Genomic DNA, 19022 nt, shown 5'->3' on the forward strand with positions numbered 1-19022 from the left:
TGCAACATATAGCCACCGATATAGCTACCGATGCCGCGTCGATGCGAATTCACCGAGCAATTGCGGACTCTCCGATAGAGCGGTGTGTGCTTTAACCGACGGCACTATGTTGTGCATCCACGCTGTGGGTGGCGATGACGCTCGCGAGAGTGGGGGCGTCCAGCTGACCGGCCGCGCGCGGAGCAAACTGTCTCACCGTATGTTGGGTCGCCGCCGCCGACGTGGCTTTGACAGTAGTGCAACAACCGTTGCGAGAGTAGCGTCGTGCGCGCTCGTCAGTGTTCACGAGGCCCACGAGAAACCGCGGTGCGATCGCCGCGTCCCGTCGCGAGAGGATTGTGTGACTCGTTTGAAAACTTGCCGCACTCGCTTCGATCGGCGCTTCTCTCTCTGGACGATTCAATCGGAAGCGCGTGAGAAACCGAAGAGACACTTCTAATTTGCCCCTCAGAAGGGGGGATCTCGATCGACGAAGGCGGCCACGATCGAACGGACAGATCGATTCTCGCCGGTCGATCGATCGATGCGACTGGCGCGCTCCGCTCCAAGGGAGGGCGACGATTTTCAATCCGCGTGCAGATGTTTGAATAAACATTAGGGGGGAGATAGAGTCGCTCGTGGCAGGCGTACAAGGAGACCATTATTACGATATTCCACGGGCGCACGTCTGCACGCACACACACAAGAAGAGCGCGTGTGTGGTTGCGCGCGAGCGCGATAAACGTTATCTACTGGCGCGACGCTAAATCCTTTCGCGGGCCGCGAGAGGAGAGGACCGGTGCTTTTCAGGAAGTGTCGCGGCGGTGCGGGTTCCCGTCCTGTTGCCCCTGTGTCGCGGGTACTACCGGAAGTGCATATTAGCCAGCTAAGGAGAACGATGCGGACGGTGTTGGTTGGCTCTTCGTGAAACACTCTCTCTCTCTCTCTCTCTCTCTAGCTGTCTCACGTTCCGTCATACGTTTAATAAATTCAGTAGTTAAGCGATGCCACGGCTCGTCTTACTGCGTCAGAAGGTAAATAGATTCTTCTCTTTCTTACGCACTACTTATTGATGTAAGGACATGTCACGCGCATGTTATTCATCTCAACCGCGAGAGAGGCTCGTCGTCTCTCGATTACGAATAATCGACATACGCTCCAGACGAAATTCAAGAGGAAGTACACGACACAGTTATAAATATAAATATATATTTATTTATATAAATATGTATATATATATTTGTTTAGATTTTGATTTATATAGTTTCTACTTGAATTGTATAGTATGTAAACAGTATTTTCTTATGCCGTCTGTAGGTATGTAGGGTACTCAATTTATTATATTGTTAAATAAACAACAAAAGCTTTATAGAAAGGGAATGATTCCCGTATAAACAAATGAATATATATGAAAAAGCTTTATCTACAGATTTTTAAATGTGTTCCATTTTCAAATACTTGATTATTCATGGCTACCTGTGTAATTCGAAGCAACTTATTCTATAATTTTAAATAGTATTTTACGAGTACTCACATGAATAATCAAGTATTTTGAAATGTGGGAGACATCTGAAATTCTATTGATGAAACTTTCATTGTTTAATCAACGATATAATGAATTCATATCTAATACATCCACACATAGTATACTCTGAGAAAAAAATATTCTAAATTTACTTATGGGAAATAGTTTACTTCATGGAAACTTTTTTCTTAGAAACACACTGTACTAAGAAAATACTATTCATACATTACCCTATTGAAAATTCTTAGGTGGATATTCACGGAGATCCAAAGGAACTCACGTGAATCCATATAGGATATTCAAAATCCATATAGGAATTCATATGGATTATTATCCAGGGTCTGCGTTTTGTCCAAATGAGATTCCAGAGGCAGATTCTTATGTTATAGATATATATATTAATTATTTCTCTTTATTATAGATTATAAATTTCCTATATGGATTCTCATGCTTCTTCTTTTCAACGGGGTGCACAACTCAAGTATAGAAACTGATAAGAATGAAAATTCGTAAACACTCGGTTACTTACGGGTGCCCCTGACATAATATTTCAATGTCTAAAAGAATGCTCGATGTATGAATCGCCCGATAAAGTTTTATCGGATTATCTTGGGCGTCTTTACATTGCGAACTTTATCGCGAAGTTAATTAATGAAGTACCGAATGCTTCAGGTACACGACACGTTAGCGCAGGGTTGTTCCACAAGTAGATATTGTCATGCGTTGGATTTAAATGTGGATCACGCGTTTATCACTCCGTTATCTCGGTAACCTGTAAAGCCAACATTTAATCTCAATCATAAGGAAGATACGAAATAACGCGTCTTTCGTCTTCGCCACTCAGATAACATACCTCCACGAAATGACGCGCATATCGCGCACGTGTCATAAAAAAAGTAACATTGAAACGGCGACTGCATAACGGCGTATCGTAGGAAAAAAAATAGGAAAACAAGCGCCTACTTCCGTACGCCTATCACAATTGAAATCTTCCAATGTCAAGCGACGCGATAAAAAATACAGGAAATGATTCACGATTTTCAAGCGGTGTATGTGCGCGATCTCGGACGGCGAATGATCGACGCGCTCCTCGATCCGTGCGATCGTCGTTCGACGGACGATTTGCGAACTATCGAACCGGATCGACGATGACTTATCGTTATTTCCTGACATACCTCCGCGACTCCGCCGTATAATTAACGTTTTACGCCGGCTTCCACAACGAAGCTTCGTGGAATTAATTCCCGCGCACACGAGTGAGAATATTCCGTGACACGTTCGCGCTCGGACACGCGAGGCGAAGGAGGCGTCGTTATGCTCGGTATACGGCGGAATTGCAGATTTCGACCTCCCGGCGAACTGATAAACGATAACGCACTCTCCTGGCGTTTTTCGAGTTTCTCTGCGGCGCCGTGTCTCGGGAAACTCGGAGTCATCGCGCCGATAGAAAGCGCATTCGCGCCCAACGCGAAGCGCGCGCCGCTCAGGATGCGATTGCTTGAGCGAAAGGACCGTGCAATTTGTCTAATTAACACGCGCAATTAAATACGGCGAATCAAAATTTATCTACGTTTATTTATCGTGAGCTATTCGTCACGATGCTTGCTTGCGGTTAGCCGCGCCGCCGCCCTGGTATCTCGTCGAATTAATTTTCCCGCACGATGTATGGAACGAGTTTTCTCGCACGCGCGCAAGCGCGTTAAAATTCGTATGCACCGAGCAAACGGACGAGGAAAGAAAAGCGAATGCAAACTTTCGTTACAATCTCTTAAGTGTATAGAGGAGAAGGTGATATTATGGTTCTTGTAGACACAATGGGCCTATCTTAATAACTCCGTTATTAGATAGCGAATTCTCTAGTGATTACTTACGGAATCATTTGTTTAATAGCCTGTCGTTACGCAGCAGTGCTAACACGCCAATATACAATATATAACAGCCGGCATTTGTTATAGCCCATTTTTACATTCGAGCATTTCGCAATATTTTCACAGTACATTTTAGCATTTAATTACACACAGAAATCGAATGCTGGATTCAAGTAAATAATTATTTTAATAATACTTAGCAAATTTTTACTTGGATTACATAAATTTTACTTAGATCAAATTAATATTTTACTCGGAAAATTTTTCACTCGGGTCAAATAAATATACGGATTCACAATTCTGTGATCGATTCGATACCGATGATTGATTTTCGGACCGTTCGATTTGACAACTACCAGATTTTTCATTGCAAAACAGGATCGACGCTGCATCGATGACAGATCCGTATGACATTTTATTAATATCACGTCGATGTATAGTCGACATCTATGTGATATGTAAGAGATATCATATAGGTGTCATCCGATTATCGATTATCTAGTCGGTACCTAGTCGGTATCATATTCAAGTCAAATTGTTATATCCATGTGTCAACTTAACGTGAATATGATATACTCGTAAACTATGTAACGGCTAGAACATCAATATCTACATAGTATCTACTAGATATCGCGATGAAGTCTTACAAATATCAAATCGAACATTGATTCCCACATGATTTCGATTTGATTCCGCCCGGATTTTTGTTGACCGGATGTTCTTCAACCCATTACGCAATGTCGTCACATTTTTATATAAATAACGTCTGAAATTTTTAATATTTCAACCTTGAAACTAGAATCGATTGAATAACACTTTGATGAATATAATCGTTAAATTTTCAATGTAAAATATTGATTATTAACAAAGTTATTGTATGAAATATAAATAGAAGACCATAATAATATCATCTTCTCCTGTACGCCATCCTATACAACGAATCCAAGCGAAACATTTCGAGCCAATTTGCTTAAGGTGGTTTACCGAAGAAAGTTCTACATTTAGACGCGAATATACACATTCGTATTACAACACATTCGCTGTTCGTTGGTTCAATGTAATCAATCTTTGTGCGGCTCTCACACGCGACCGGAATTGCGATACAATATTTCTGTGATATTAACGCTATCGCGCTGTTTGTGTCGGCGATTTTTTCTTCTTTTTTTTTTCAAAGTAATAATTGCTTGTAGTCGCTGATAGTAATGAGGATCTGCAGGCGTCAGCACACGAAAACAAGGATACGAGCCTCGTGGCGAGTGCAATTGTCGTTTTCACGAGGAGAGGGAATGAAGGGAACGGGTCTTTTATCGTGGCACGAAGGAAACCGCGAAACTCGAAACAAGCGGAATAATTTGCGCGAGGTCGTCTGCGCGCGGCACGATTCTGTCCGTTAAAACGATTAACGTCGTCGACGACGACGACCGATTTTCCTGTTAGCTCGCTTTCCTGCACCGGAGCAGAGCTTGAACTTGGAAACCGCGCATTTGGCGTATAATCGTCAATGAGGCCGTCGTCCATGAGCGAGCGTGTCGTAACGACGCCGGATGTTACATCCGTCACTTTCCTATTCCAGCCGCGGCGTCATATTTTGATTTCATCGCATCGCCCGATTCTTCTTATCGCGCCGTCTCGCCGCGATTATTTCCCTCCGGCCGACTAATCCCCATCACTAATAGAAATTATCATTATTTCCGGCTTCGATTATATCCTTTCTTTGATTTTAACCACAAAAATAATAACATAAGCGTGTTAGACTATTGCCACTGAAAATATAGAAACATTTACTACACTAAAAAAAGAAAGTGCTACCGCTCAAGTAATATTAACTTGATTATTTATAATTATTTATAATCCACTCACTATGGCTTTTATAGTTATAGTATTACAGCTGCAAATATTTTTCTCTCATCGATCCAATGTCAGAAATCCATTGTCATTTCCGATGGACGACGCCGGAGTGATCAATTGGCAAAAGTTTCGTTCGATTATGCGCCGGCCGTTCGCGTATTTGTCGCCGATCGCGCAATGTTATACAGTGCGATCGAAAATTATTTAATTACTGTATCACGTTTCTCGCTGCTAATTAGAGCGTGGGGCCGCCCGTGGGCATGCGGCAAGTGGGTCATTCGATCGTTCGCCAGGTTCGGAAAGCGTGTGAGCGCGCGGATTCATCAGCCATCGCTCGCGTGTTTCATCGATCGCCTCGGTACCGTCGAAAATTCCATACCCCAGTATATACGCTCAGCGAAAATCGATTCTCCGGACCTTGCCTTACGTACCGTATGTGCCGCCGTCGGGCTCGAAGCGTCGGCAAAAAGGAATTTTGCCACTCAGAGTCGCGAATTCGTCGGGCCGCCGCGGGCTCGAAGCGATCGGCAAAAAGGAACGAACTGGAAATCGCGTTACGCGGGAGAAATATGATGGGATATAATGGAATTTTAATTTCGACGCATCGATGTAATATCCATCGGGATTATACGTTTCCCGATACATGCCACGATTCTCGAGTGTCGAGCGGGAGAACCGCGAGGGAGGGGGTGGGGGTAAAGGGGAGGCTCGACGATTTCAAAAACTCTCGAGAAAAATCGAGCACCGTGAGATTAATGCGCTGACGCGGTGGTAACCGACGAACTTGTTGATCCCCGAGGTAAGTGAGAGGTGGATATTGGAAAACGCTTTCGGAAAACGTTTGTCCGACGATTTATATTTGCCAGATGCGATGAGAGAGGCCAATACGGGTAGCGGAACAATTGTATATCGTGCACGTTAACTCCCGATATCCGCGCTATGCGGGTCGTTGATTTTATTCAGACGCGCGGTAAAAAACGAGATATTGCATGTCACGCTAATCACCATGGCAAGAGAAATAGAGGAAAACCCTGAAAATTCTCCGCGCCGGCTTCGCAAGATCGTTCTCGAGAAATTTCGCCTTAGTAATCGAATTCTCTGCCTCGCTTGTGGTTATGAGAATAGAGAGGAGAAAAGCGCCAAAACTGATGTATTGTTTTTCGGCTAAAAGCCCTGTTGAAGACGTCTAAGATTTGTGCGCATAGATGCAAAGCAAACACTTCTTTGCCAAAATATATGATAATTTTGTGAAAATTGTCACATATTTCCTTGTAAATAACTATTTCTTAAGATGTCTGAAAATTGAAGAGCTTCTAGAAAGCAGATCCTAAACTGATATACCCAAGATATCAATACACAGAGAAAATATTGCAGTTAAAAAATTCGTATAAATAATGTAATTAATTACGAATTTAAAATTACCAATTAAAAATTACCATTTTTTAATGCTGCATATCGAAATTATAACTGAAATTATGACGTATATTATGTAACGTATTTCATTGTAAATATCTTAAAGACACTTAAAGACTTAATATAGAATTGAAAATTTCGACTCGGATAATTATCTTTTCTCCTCGGAAATCAATGCGATTTACGTCTACACGTGCACTCCGTATCAAAACGCGTCTTGAGCATTTGGATTGCACACTCACCAGTTCGCCTTGATATCCTTCGACGAACCAGCTATCCAGGTCCAGGTCCTCAGCATCCAGTAGTTCGGTCGTCCAGCCGTCCCACGTCGCTCTTAATGCACTTCGCTGCAGTGCACTCGCGAACTCGACAACTGAGACGTTTAACAATTGAACGAAACGTAAGTGGAAAATTTCAGCGCTTCGAGCAAATATACCCACGAAATGTATCCGCGAAGTGAGTCACGAATCGCGCATAAAAATGTCACAAATCGGAGATCACGCGTTGTCAATAAGGCCGAGAAAGAAAAAAGGAAAGTATCGTCTCGCGAACAATTATGCTTTGCTGGAAAAGATGCTTTCGTAAAGATTCTAATCTAGGCAAACCCCGACAAATGTACGAGGGTGGTCCCTGAAGTACCCGACCTGACCTAGAGATGGCGGTAATTGTTTGAAAAATATCACTATATTAGAAAGTACACAATCTATAAAGCATATGTTTCAAGTTTGAAGACGTCACGTTGTTTAGTATTTGTTTGGCAGCCATCAATAGTGAACGTTTTCAGTGAATTTGTGAAAATGGAGAAAATTCGTCATCGTTATGTGATACAATACTTTTATTTGAAAGGCCTCAGCCCAACCAATATAAAAGCTGAACTGGATTCTACTCTGGGTAAGTCTGCTCCTTCGTTTACAACAGTAAAATATTGGGTAGCAGAGTTTAAACGAGGCCGTACGAGCTGCCAAGACGAGCATCGCAGTGGTCGACTAAATGAGGTGACGACTTCAGAAATGGTGAAGAAAATCCACAAAGCGGTACTGGATGATCGTCAACTGAAAGTGCGCGAGCTAGCAGACATAGTAGGCATTTCAAAAAGTGCGGTACATCGCATATTATCTGAAAATTTGGACATGAGAAAGCTGTGTGCAAGATGGGTGCCGCGTTTGCTCATACTCGAGCAAAAACAGTGTCGTGAAGATGTTTCAATTGAGTGTTTAACGAAATTTCACAGCAACAAACGCCCCCTCGGATTATTTTCTGTTCCCAAACTTGAAAAAATGGCTCAGTGATCAAAGATTTTCCAACGATGAAGAAGTAATGTCGGCAGTTAATGGCTATTTTGAGGAGCAAGACAGTTTTTATTATAAAAAGGGTATCGAACTTATTGAACATCGCTGGGAAAAGTGTATAGGAAGTGTGTAGAGCTGAAAGGAGATTATGTTGAAAAATAAATACATTTTTTTCCAAAATTTTTGTGTTTTCTTTGTTTGGTCGGGTACTTCAGGGACCACCCTCGTATATATCATGTTTGGCAATAATTTCAGCTAAAATGACATTACTATTCGCGTCGCGAGTAAAGAATTTGGAATATTGATAATCCGCAAGGTCACGCACGGAGAATTTAGAATACTCATAATCGCGATGATTGCGGAATTTACGGACGCGAATAAATTAAGCAGTCGCGAAATTCGCGTGCTACGACGTAATTCTGACGCGCATATTGTACCGCTCATAACAATTAGGTGTTTAATCAACTATTGTGCCCAATGATGATATATCTTGAACCAAGCGTGTAATGAACGCTAAACATTAATACAAATGTGCTATCGCCAAAGTATAAACATATTTAATAAAGAAATATATATTCATCGCTTTAAGAAAAAAATACTTTAAGAGACACATATATTCGATCTATTATGTGAAGCACGAAAACTCAAAGAAAATATGTCTCCTTATTATTTCGAGCAGTGTATTTCAGTGGACTTTACAAACATATACAGGCAAAACTGTATTATCTAAATAAATCGTACTGATTTCGAGATTTTACAAATGTCTATCACCACAATGATTTTGAGTATTTATATTTGATTCATTGACTCACCGAAATACCGTCGACTCAGGAGCGACCACGTTCTGTTGCATATCTGAAATCAAAAATATAATTTTGCTGATTAGATGCAGGTCTAATTGTTGGCTTGACAAAAAGTGCTCATAGACACGAGCATGAATTACAATCGCTCATGATCGTAATTCGTAATTAGATGATTCTTATCACGATATCTCGGTTTTTAATCGCGAAAAGTTAAATTGAAGTTAATTAGAGGTTAATTAGAGGTTGGTAAACTCACTTTCGAGTCGACTCTGCTCGCAAGGGTAGTCGGCGAGGAAACTCGTAATTCCTTCTTTTTCATCTCTTTTGAATTTTCAAATTCAACAAAAATTTCGAACGTCAACGAAAAATAATAATAAAAAAAAATTGTAAAAGAGAGAAAAGTTCCACATTTTTTCGTGATTCGACCTTCGTTCGTGATTTATTCGGTGGGATTTTATCTAACCCTGCGGGGTAAAGTGCTGCTATCAGCGTTACGTCGCGCGCTAAATGTTAAGGGTACCGAAACGAATATACCGTGTCCCTGGAATCTCGCATGCGCTCGTGGCGCATGTAGTGAAATTAGACCGCATCAACCGTGCGTGCACTCGGAGCTTTAACGTTTTATAATGTCATGCGAGTCATTTGCCTCAATTACGAGTCCACTTTGTGCCGCGATATTCGATTTTCTGGGTCAAACCCGGTGTAATCCAGGCTCCCTAATTTATCGCTTCTATACCCAAGATGTTTATGCGACCTCGGGACTGCGAGTACCGAAATTTCAAGTAATGTTCGCCCTGCACGCGATGCACATCTACGATATTCCGGATTCTATAACTACATTCTTTCATCGAACGAAAGCATGACATTTATTCCCTTATTATTTATTCCTTGCTATTCCCACGTTATGTATGCACCGAAAGAAGGAATACCTAAAGGGTACAAAATATTCATATTCAGTGAATACTAATAACAGACATATTTGCTTATATCAATTATATATATTTTTATACAGCGAACATTTTTTTTTTTCATGTAAGGAAATATATATTTTTTTTAAACCGTAACTTTTTATAAAAGAGAAATTGTCCATTCCATTTCGACGAAAGAATTTAGATTTAAATAGGTATAACTAAATAATAATTAAATAAATAATAAAAAATAAATAAATAATATATATATAAATACATTATTACTGAATGAATTTTTTTATTTTTTTATTTTTTAGATATTTTTATTCTCTCTCAATATGGTATTATTATTATTGACTATATTATTTTTATTACTGTGTTTTATTACTTGTTACTTGTTTGCGAATCGAGTTGAAATTATTAATCCAAATAATTTGGACGTACTAGCGGACAACGCTTTTATCGGAGTCGATTGTTTAAATAAAATATCCCCGAACTCTTCGATCACGCGATCGCAATTTTCCCGTCGACGGAAATGAGAAACGATCGTGCTGATCACCGCGATCGATCCTGATAATTCATCATTCCGCTCTCGCCCGAGTCGCTTCTTTCCCGCTTTCATTTACAATCAAACGCACGCCGATGCTCGTTGACGCATACGCGAGCGCTCACGACCAGAGGGGGATTTTACTCGGAGGTTTCCTGTCTTCGTCCGGGATATGACGATATCCCCCCTGCTTGGCCAATGGCGTAGGCATACAGAAAAACGCACCGCCTAAGTTCGGTTTCTAACGAGCGCGCGCAACGGCGCGGACTCATCGCACTCTCGGCTCCCCGGCGAGCAAAGTGAATTTATTTCTACTCTTAAACAGCGAGAGAGAGAGAGAGAGAGAGAGAGAGAGAGAAAGAGAGAAGACACGATTCGTCGGCCGATTCGGCTGCCGATTAAAAACGTTTCGTTAATAGGCCGCTCGCGAAGCGCGAAGCGGAAGAGCGGAGTCGCCCAAGCGGAATACGACGTTACGTAAGGGGGCCGCGCGGAGGAAGTGAAAAAGTAACTTCTCTGCTATTAATCGGTCACGGAACAATAAGAGCACGCGCTGTTATTAACTTCGCAAACAATATGCATTCTTCCAGCGCGCGGCCGACTCCGCGGATACACGTTCATACGAGGCGCTCTTTGAACTCGTCGTTTGTTGAATAATTGGCGGTCTCCGTTTCCTCGGCGAGAACCCGCGCGTTATACCACTCCCGTTCTCATTATTGTTTAGTTCCGACGGCGAAGAAACACCGCGGCCAGAGCAATTGTCATCGGCGTGGCGTAATGGACGTGAGAGAATTCCGCCGTCGGTCGCGCGTCCCCCAGCCAGATTAACGTTGTTCGATATCCCCGCGCGTCTGATAGCCGAAAAAACAACGCCGATAAACCCGGCGTAAATCGATCGCCTGAAATATCAGATAAAGAATCTTTGGCTCTCTTTTTTTCGAACGGCCTCTCCCCGACGGTGGGTCTGCGAGGAAGCGGAGCAACCTTCCGCCTCGTCGCGATTCTTTTTCGTCGAATTTATCCACGTTATCGTATTTATCCACGTTTTACAAAAAGAGCCTGTCGCGAGTCTAACGAGTTCTTTCTTCGCGAGGAAGGGCATCCTCGGAGAGATATCTTCGAGCAACCCGGTTTCCTTAGTCGGGTGGCAGAGTGTCTCTAGAAATTGCGACGGGAAGTGGGTTACGAAGAGAGTCTCAGGGTACAAATCGCTACTTTGAGTCGGCCGCGGCGGTCGTGTAATCGGTCATAATTATATGTATAACGTTGCTAACTTGAAATTTTTAAATCCGTTATATGCTTTTTTAAAATAAGCCAGAAATGGGCCGAAAGTAGTAAAAATGTGTGTACGCTTTCTGTTTCTTGTACAGATATCGGTACTTTTCCTTTACATTTCAGGAAGAATGAAGATGCAAATTTGATACATAATTAAAGAGTATAATTAGCATTGAGCCTCATAATCGTTCGAGAAATCGAGCATGATCCGTCTTCCTTTCTTCGAGGATATTCACTGACATTTAAACTTAACGCTTAAAAATGGATAAAAAAGACGCATCTGGTAAAAGATAGTAAAATAAAGGTTAGAAAATAAAAACTGCCTTTTAATTAATTTTACACGCCTATAGGGTTTGGATCTTTTTGTTCTAAGTAGAAAGACATATAACCTATCTATTGGTAACAAAGTCTCAAAAATCCCCATTTCGTAAGTTGGATCCTTCTTGCATAACTATGGCCAGTTATCTTTTTCAGCGATCGAGGCACGCGACCTACCTCCCATCCTCCCACTTTTCCCCTCTCTCGATCTTTCCTTCTTTCTCGTTCCAGCGTGAAATCGCTTTTACGAGTCCGCTGGAAAGTCGGTTACTTCATCGCGGACGATATCGTACAGCGGCCCGTGTTTATCGAACGTATCTCGTCTTCTCGGGCCCGGGGATCCTCGGCTCTCGTCAACCCCGATAATTAATCCGCTCCGTCGTTAAAGGGGGCAGGGTCACACAACGGAGGGAGACTGAGTGCCGCGCGCTTAGATCGCCGCGCAAAGGCGCGCTCCGGCACAGCGCTCGTTCGCGTGCGCGCGTGTGTACGACTTAACGAGGCGTCGTGTCCTCGTAGACGCACCGAGCGTCGTCGCTTACGTGCCTCGGTGACATTTCAGTTGCGTGCACACTTACCATATTAAGGCGCTCGCGCTAATACGTATTGTGGTGCTCGGACGCGCTCGTCAGGGCCGCAACGGAACCGTACGCGTCGCGAACGGAGAAGCAACGAAGAAACCACCCAGGTAGACAAGTGTACGTAAATTTGGCAGCAACTTTATTAGTCAGTGTGTTTAAAAGTTGTACGTGGAGAAAATGCTATGTATCGATCGAATTGGAAGCATCGACAGCTTCAAAATTGGATGTCGTGATATTAGAATTAATATTATCGAAGCTAATAGCGAGTTATTAAAACGAATATATGTATTATATTCGTTTTCAAAGTCCGGCATTTTATGATATAAATATCTTAAATAAACAAGAAAAGCAGCGCGAAATCAGTCATCGGTAGCTTTAACTATATTCTGTGAGATGATATTTCACAACAAAATAAAGGTATCTTGGTTGATAGATCAGTAAACTCAGGTTACTGTCGGTTTACAGAATAACTTAACGCAAAGTTTTCTTGCGTGGTTCAATGACAGAGGATTAAAAGAGGATAAAAAATTTAACACAAGATCCAAAATGATTGAAAAGTTCAAACTCACACTATAAAAGCATTGTCAAATAAATTACTTGCCGCTGATTTGTTACTTTAATTTTCACAAGAAGATAACTGAACATAAATTTCAGCTATCAACGAAAAATCAAGCGATGCTAGTAATACAATCGAATGTGTTTGCAAACAGAAAGTGCAACTTCAGTTGCAACTATTGTACACAATACATAGACGAAGTTTATGTTCGATCTGATATAATTCAATAATTTACAGCCATAAAATGGATATATCAGTTTATTATACCTATGTCAGTTTTGGTGTTTTTCCTCTATACCAATTGTAACGCTGTTGAAAAATTTTCTATTGATGTAACAGCATTGTTTTTCCATGTATTTCTCATGAACTGTTCACACGGCACTCGTATTCATGGAAGGGCAAAACAGAAATACGACAGAAATACGACAAAAGTTAAAAAAATTTGCTGAAAATAATACGTCATATAAAATGTAACACGAATATCTGAAAACAACTTTTTTAGTAAATTCGTTGCTGCATCGACGTAAAAAAAAAATTCATATAATCGCATGACTTCGTCTATGTAAATTTAATGGTTATTTCAATATAACATATGTTTGCTGCATAAATATAATTGGAAACTTTGTCAAAGTTCCCATTATCGGTTGTGTCACGTCGTAACAGTCATGAAAGTTTATCTGGACAGAAGTGCGCGTGATGAAACATTCAGGAAAATAATCGGAAACCAAGATAGTTCCGATGGGGGTAATGAACGGCCGAACTTTTCCGGAATATTTTCGTTCGTTCTCAAGAATAAGCAAGATGAAATTTCGGTTAGTCGGTCGTCGCAGATGTAAAAATACGCGAAATATCTCGAATATAAATTATCGCTAAAGCGATAGCGGGATATCGTCCCGATTCTCGTACCTTTTTCGCCCAACAATAGATATTGAAAATTCTATTATAAAAGAAAAAATCAATAGTTATTTCGAAAATCGGGGCTGTAGTAGCGTGAGCGATGAAACGTTAAAAATTCACAAATGGCAAATCGAATCTCGCGCCCGTGGGAAATGACCATCCTCGAGACCGCGATCGAGTTCCAGCGAAATTTTTCTCATCCTCGGCGATGATATGGTTAATTAACGTTGTTATTGAAATTTTAATCAACGCGACGCTCCTATTAGCATGACAAAGACACGTGGAACGTAGAGAATACCTCCGAGCCTAGTACATCGTCTTTAAAGAGACGCGGCCAGACTTCTTTTTCTGTGCGTACATACACGTCGCAGACGCAACGGTGTCGTTAACGATATTTTTTCGCGGAGACTACACCCGATGACATTTATATCGTGCGCGACGGCTTGACGTACTTCGACAAAAACAGTGACGTCGTTCCCCTTCACGTTTATTTTATTCGACGGAACTTGTTACCCCTTTCGGTTACGTGCACGCGCGCACGACAAACATCGTTACGTACGAGTAATTCATCGATTATTATCGAAATGCCGGGCTATAATTTCGAAAAAGTGGTTTTTCGACGATAATCCGTTCATCGTCGAAATGTGAACGCAAACGAGTTCGTTGTCGTCGCAATCGTTTGCCGATAAATTTCGCCCGCGATCGCGGGAAATGAAAATTCGCGTAATTTTTCAAATGCCGCATCGAGGACTGGAAATCGGACATCAGCGCTGTGAAGCGGCCCATAATAAATGTGGGACATAAATAGCGGTATTAAAGTTCGTAACACCAAATTATTGCGTCGCATAGTGAACGCAAGAGATGATATCAAGCCGGGAGGGTTGTGTGCGCGCAGTGATGGGGAGATCTCAATTGATTTGCTGGAATTGATGCACAAAAAGGCCTTTAATAGGCGTCGATTATCCTCGCCCACAATTTCCGACGATTATCCAATCGCGGCATTGAGAGAGGTGCAAAAATCTCGTGGCCGCGACGACATTTAAAGTTAAATCGCTTGTATCGCGTATACGATAAATATAACAAACGACGGGCCACACGCGCTCGCAAAATGAAACTGAACTTTTGATCTCTCGTCATTTCTCTCCAGTTCTTAATCTTCTCACGACGGTGGAATTGGCCGCCACTATGCGAACGCAATATAGAAGAACCGGCCACGCGTCCTGTCACTATGCGGTTGACAAAGTCTTAAAAGGCTGAGACACAATGAGAGGAATGAGGAACATAGAATGAAATGTAGGGAATGAGAAATAAGATATTAGAAATAAGCTATGTTTACATGACAATAGAAGGAATAAAGAATAAGATATAAGAACGCTTCAAAAAGAAGTCATTTAAAAGCAAAATTAATAACATTACTCCAATATCATCGAAAGTACAGGCTGATCGACTGATCAACGATCGAGCGATTGATGGGTTAAAACTGCGAATGAGATCCATTGTTATTTCACCACACTCCGCAGAGATCGAGTCTCGCGACACATTCGCGCCATGGATTATGCTCACGGCGCGACCCACCGTCGTACACACGTATTTTCCTCCGCCAAGAACTTCGGGATCCCCTCTTTCACAAGCTTGACGTCAAGATGACTCCGTGATGCCGCTCATGAAAGCCATCTCGCGCGCATACAATTCCCGCTATCACGAGACAAATGAAATGAATCTCGCGTGGATCTTCACGCGAGGAAGAACTTAGAGCGCTCGTGAAGCACTGCATTTTACAGAGGGAGGCCGGGAAAGGGGAACGGCCCCTATTGCGGGTTTTCCGAGCGGTCGGAAAAATCGAAGTGTCCGCGTCGCGAGACGTCTGTTTACGCGACGAGCGCGTTGACCCACAAAAGCATCGGAGCGACCTACCGCGATGCCGAGCGGCGCGAATGCTAATTCGATTAGTTCCCCCGGCTGACGCGGCCTACCCCGAGAACGACGTCGGTCGCCCTTACGTGACGTCGACGTCACCCCATCGCTCTCGGTCCGACCGTTCATCCGTAAAGAGAGCGTAGTGATAACCATCGATACTCCGCAAGGCACGTGGGTATCGGCTGTCCGACATCTATATTCATCTCCCGCACGTGTATCAATCTTATTACCGTCCGTGAGTCGCGAGGGGGTATCAATTCTCTTGGTCGGCGAATCAATCGTCGTAAAGGCAGTACAGAATCGATCTCGGAAGAGAGAGAGAGAGAGAGAGAGAGAGATAAACAGACAGATAGACAGAAGCATTTATAGACAGAGTCGGTTCTTCCAAATTTTTGTGGCAAAGAATTTCAAAAGAAAGCAGCCGAACTTTAAAAAGATTTTTGATATATGAGATAGTAAAGTAGAATAGAGAGAAGGAGAAGGAGCGAAAGAGCGAGAAAAAACAAGAGAGAGAGAGAGAAAGAGCGAGAGAAAGAGAAGGAGAGAGGAAGATCTTGGATAAGAATATTCCCATCTCGTCGTCGTCGTATATTACCGTGTTTGTTACCATTTACCGTAAATCGCGTGCTAACGCGATTTTCGTGCGACTACGATTATTATGCGAAGATACAGCGCGCGTACGATCACGAGCGGCGTATGTGCGCGACGGGTGGCTCGGTGTTTGCTTAATATCCACGAATCGTTTGAACTCCCGCGAATCTCGCGGAATTCGGTGTTAAATAAACCCGCAGCTTTCGCTGGAGTATCTGCACTTTGTTACGAGATTGAAGTCGCGTCGACTCGAGCGCCGTCGATAGCGAACGACGGGGCGAGTGAGATGCGACGGGCTGTTCTCTGCGCTTTCAAAATTCTGGGAAAGCTTCCAATCGAAAATCACGTCTGCCTAAGATAGAAGCGGGTCCTCGAAATAAATTCCTAATTTACCGTGACGCGTGCTCGTCGCATCTCAGGGAGCTCTGCGAGCGCTATCGGTGTATCGCGATGACTCACACAACCCCCGACCAACTTTCCGCCCGACCACGATTTCTCTCCCGAGTTGACTTCCCTGACTGTGTCGTCGTCGACTCGATCTTGCCCTACGCGGAAAAAAAGTATTTTAGGTAAACGTAATTACCCGCTTTCCAACCTCTTAAATGAAGTGAAATATTCATCAATTTAAATATAATGTTTTTTAATAATTTGTCGTAAATATTCACTTGAAGGCAGTAATATCTTAATTTGCAAATGAATTACTGAATGTAAGCGGAAAATGGTAACAAATTTAAGAGAGTATTTACTAGAATTATGTAATATTTCTTTTACGTTCGAGACAGCTGCTGGTTCTTTTATATATTCCGATTTCTTTATCCAATAAATATCTTCTAAAAATAAATTCTGATATCCTCAATATTATGAATTTAATATTTTCCGCAATCGTTTTAATACATATAAGTAAATATAGTTTTAAAAGCTCGGAAAAATCCGGTTTTTTCGGTTTCTTTCCGCGGATGAATGAAAAAAAAATCGGAATAACCGGATTTTCCCATTTTCCACAGATTTTTTCCGGCTTCTTTCCGAGGAAAAACGGAAAAAGGTGTGTTTTTAATGATATAAATAAATATTTACTTATATATGCGAAGGAAATATATATATTATACGATAAATATATTTCACTATATAATCAATTATATTTCTATTTCCAATAAATGTTTGCCAAAAAGTATCGGACTAACAATGTTTCATTCGGGGATGAAGTAAATATTGCTCGAACGTAGTACTTTTTTCTTCAATGTATACATTCGTTCGAGATTGTCTCCGCGCTCGCTCGCGGCGTTTCTCTTCTCCCACGTCTCTCTAGAGATCTTCTTCCACCGGTCGCTTCTTCCGTGGCCGCTTTTCGCTTCGCTTTGGCGCTCTAAATTTATACAGGCGGGATTTTGGTGTCCGCTCGGCAACCCCCGGCCCAGCGCCATCTCACTGTTCTCGGCGCGAAGCAACCCCCATCGATTTTCCACGCGCGCGAGTGTGCCATCGCCGCCGCCGCCGCCGCCGCTTTACCAAATAAGGAAAGGACTCGCGCGCCGAGCGAGCAACCCCCCGACCTGCAACATGGCCGTCCGCCGGATGACAGTTGTTGCACTCGCTTTGGCTGCTCGTTGACCCCGCGGCGCACCGGCGACCCGTTCGACGTGCACCTGTCGGCGTCATGTGTCCGCGCCGTCGAGCCCGATTACGCCGCGATTCCGCGACGGTGAGCGCGTCAAACGTCACGCGGCCAACGCGACCGCTCGCGACCGGCACCTTGTCCTCGTAAAACCCCGACAGGACACCCCCGGCACCGAGTTCCTCGAGCGGCGAGCCTGCCGCCGCCGTACCGCCGCTCGTGGAGATACGTGGCGGCCTGTGAAAGCCGCAACGATCTCGCCTATTTGTGATATTGTAAATATTGCTCGAACAGGTGATCTTGTTGTTGTTATTGTCGTCGTTGTTGCCGCACCGGGGAGGTTCTCGCTCGGAGCGGTTAATTTAAACAAAATCTCTTCCTCGCCTCAGTCCAATCTTCGCTCCAGAAACCGGCGGGGAGAACGAAGAGGCGCGAAAGGGAGTTACATTTAATAGTATTAATTCCTACAATTTTCGGGGGTACATTCGATTGAGTGTGTAAATTAATATTAATTGCGAATTCGAGGATCACGTTTCAAGTAGAAAACTTGACTACTACTGATCAGTATAATGCGTACGTAGAAAGTCTGGAAAAATGACCCGGCACGTGCGTGATACTGCCCAACAATTTTATCCTCCCGCCTCTTTAATTATAATTTCGCATCAACATCCGCGTTAGACTCTTATTAGCCATTGTTGGTTGATTTGTTACATTTAACCGACGCTGATAAAAGCATATCGAGAAGTCTGATAAATTGAGTGTGATATGGATTTTCCTTGAGCTTTCTCGGACGCTCGTGTCTCTTTCGGAACACTGACCTATTACCGTCGACAATGGCCGTTTTTCGGCAAAAATAATATGTCTAATATGTCTGTCGTGTTTGTCATCGGCACCCTTAAGATACGACGATTAGGATATCGATCGTGTAACTTTTCCCTAGGGAAACGTGAAAAGTGAAATTCCCAATGTTTTCAAATTAGAAAATGTACACTTTTCACGAGTTCACGGGAGAGAAGATTTATGACCAATCCCCAAGGAGTCATGAATATTCTCCTCTAACGTGAACTCATGAAAAATGTAAATTTCCTAATTTGA

The 19022-nt window shown here is 42.7% G+C and overlaps 1 protein-coding gene across 4 annotated transcripts in view; it reads left to right on the forward strand.

Annotated features, from left to right (window-relative positions):
• The first annotated feature begins 224 nt into the window (after positions 1-224).
• Positions 225-19022, forward strand: part of LOC106743816 (protein FAM49B) — a 28197-nt gene continuing 9399 nt past the window's right edge. Inside the window, exon 1 of one of the 4 annotated variants that reach the window (XM_014618023.1) lies at positions 225-1013. The gene's annotated coding sequence lies outside the window, so the exon portion shown is untranslated. Of the gene's footprint in view, positions 1014-7501; positions 7525-12211; positions 12472-17861; positions 18203-19022 lie in introns of those variants that run through there. The other 3 variants (XM_014618027.1, XM_014618024.1, XM_014618028.1) reach the window with 3 other exon arrangements.

This window comes from Dinoponera quadriceps, unplaced genomic scaffold (genome assembly GCF_001313825.1).
Source record: "Dinoponera quadriceps isolate SergipeBrazil2010 unplaced genomic scaffold, ASM131382v1 scaffold1245, whole genome shotgun sequence".
NCBI classification, from domain to species: Eukaryota; Metazoa; Arthropoda; class Insecta; order Hymenoptera; family Formicidae; genus Dinoponera; species Dinoponera quadriceps.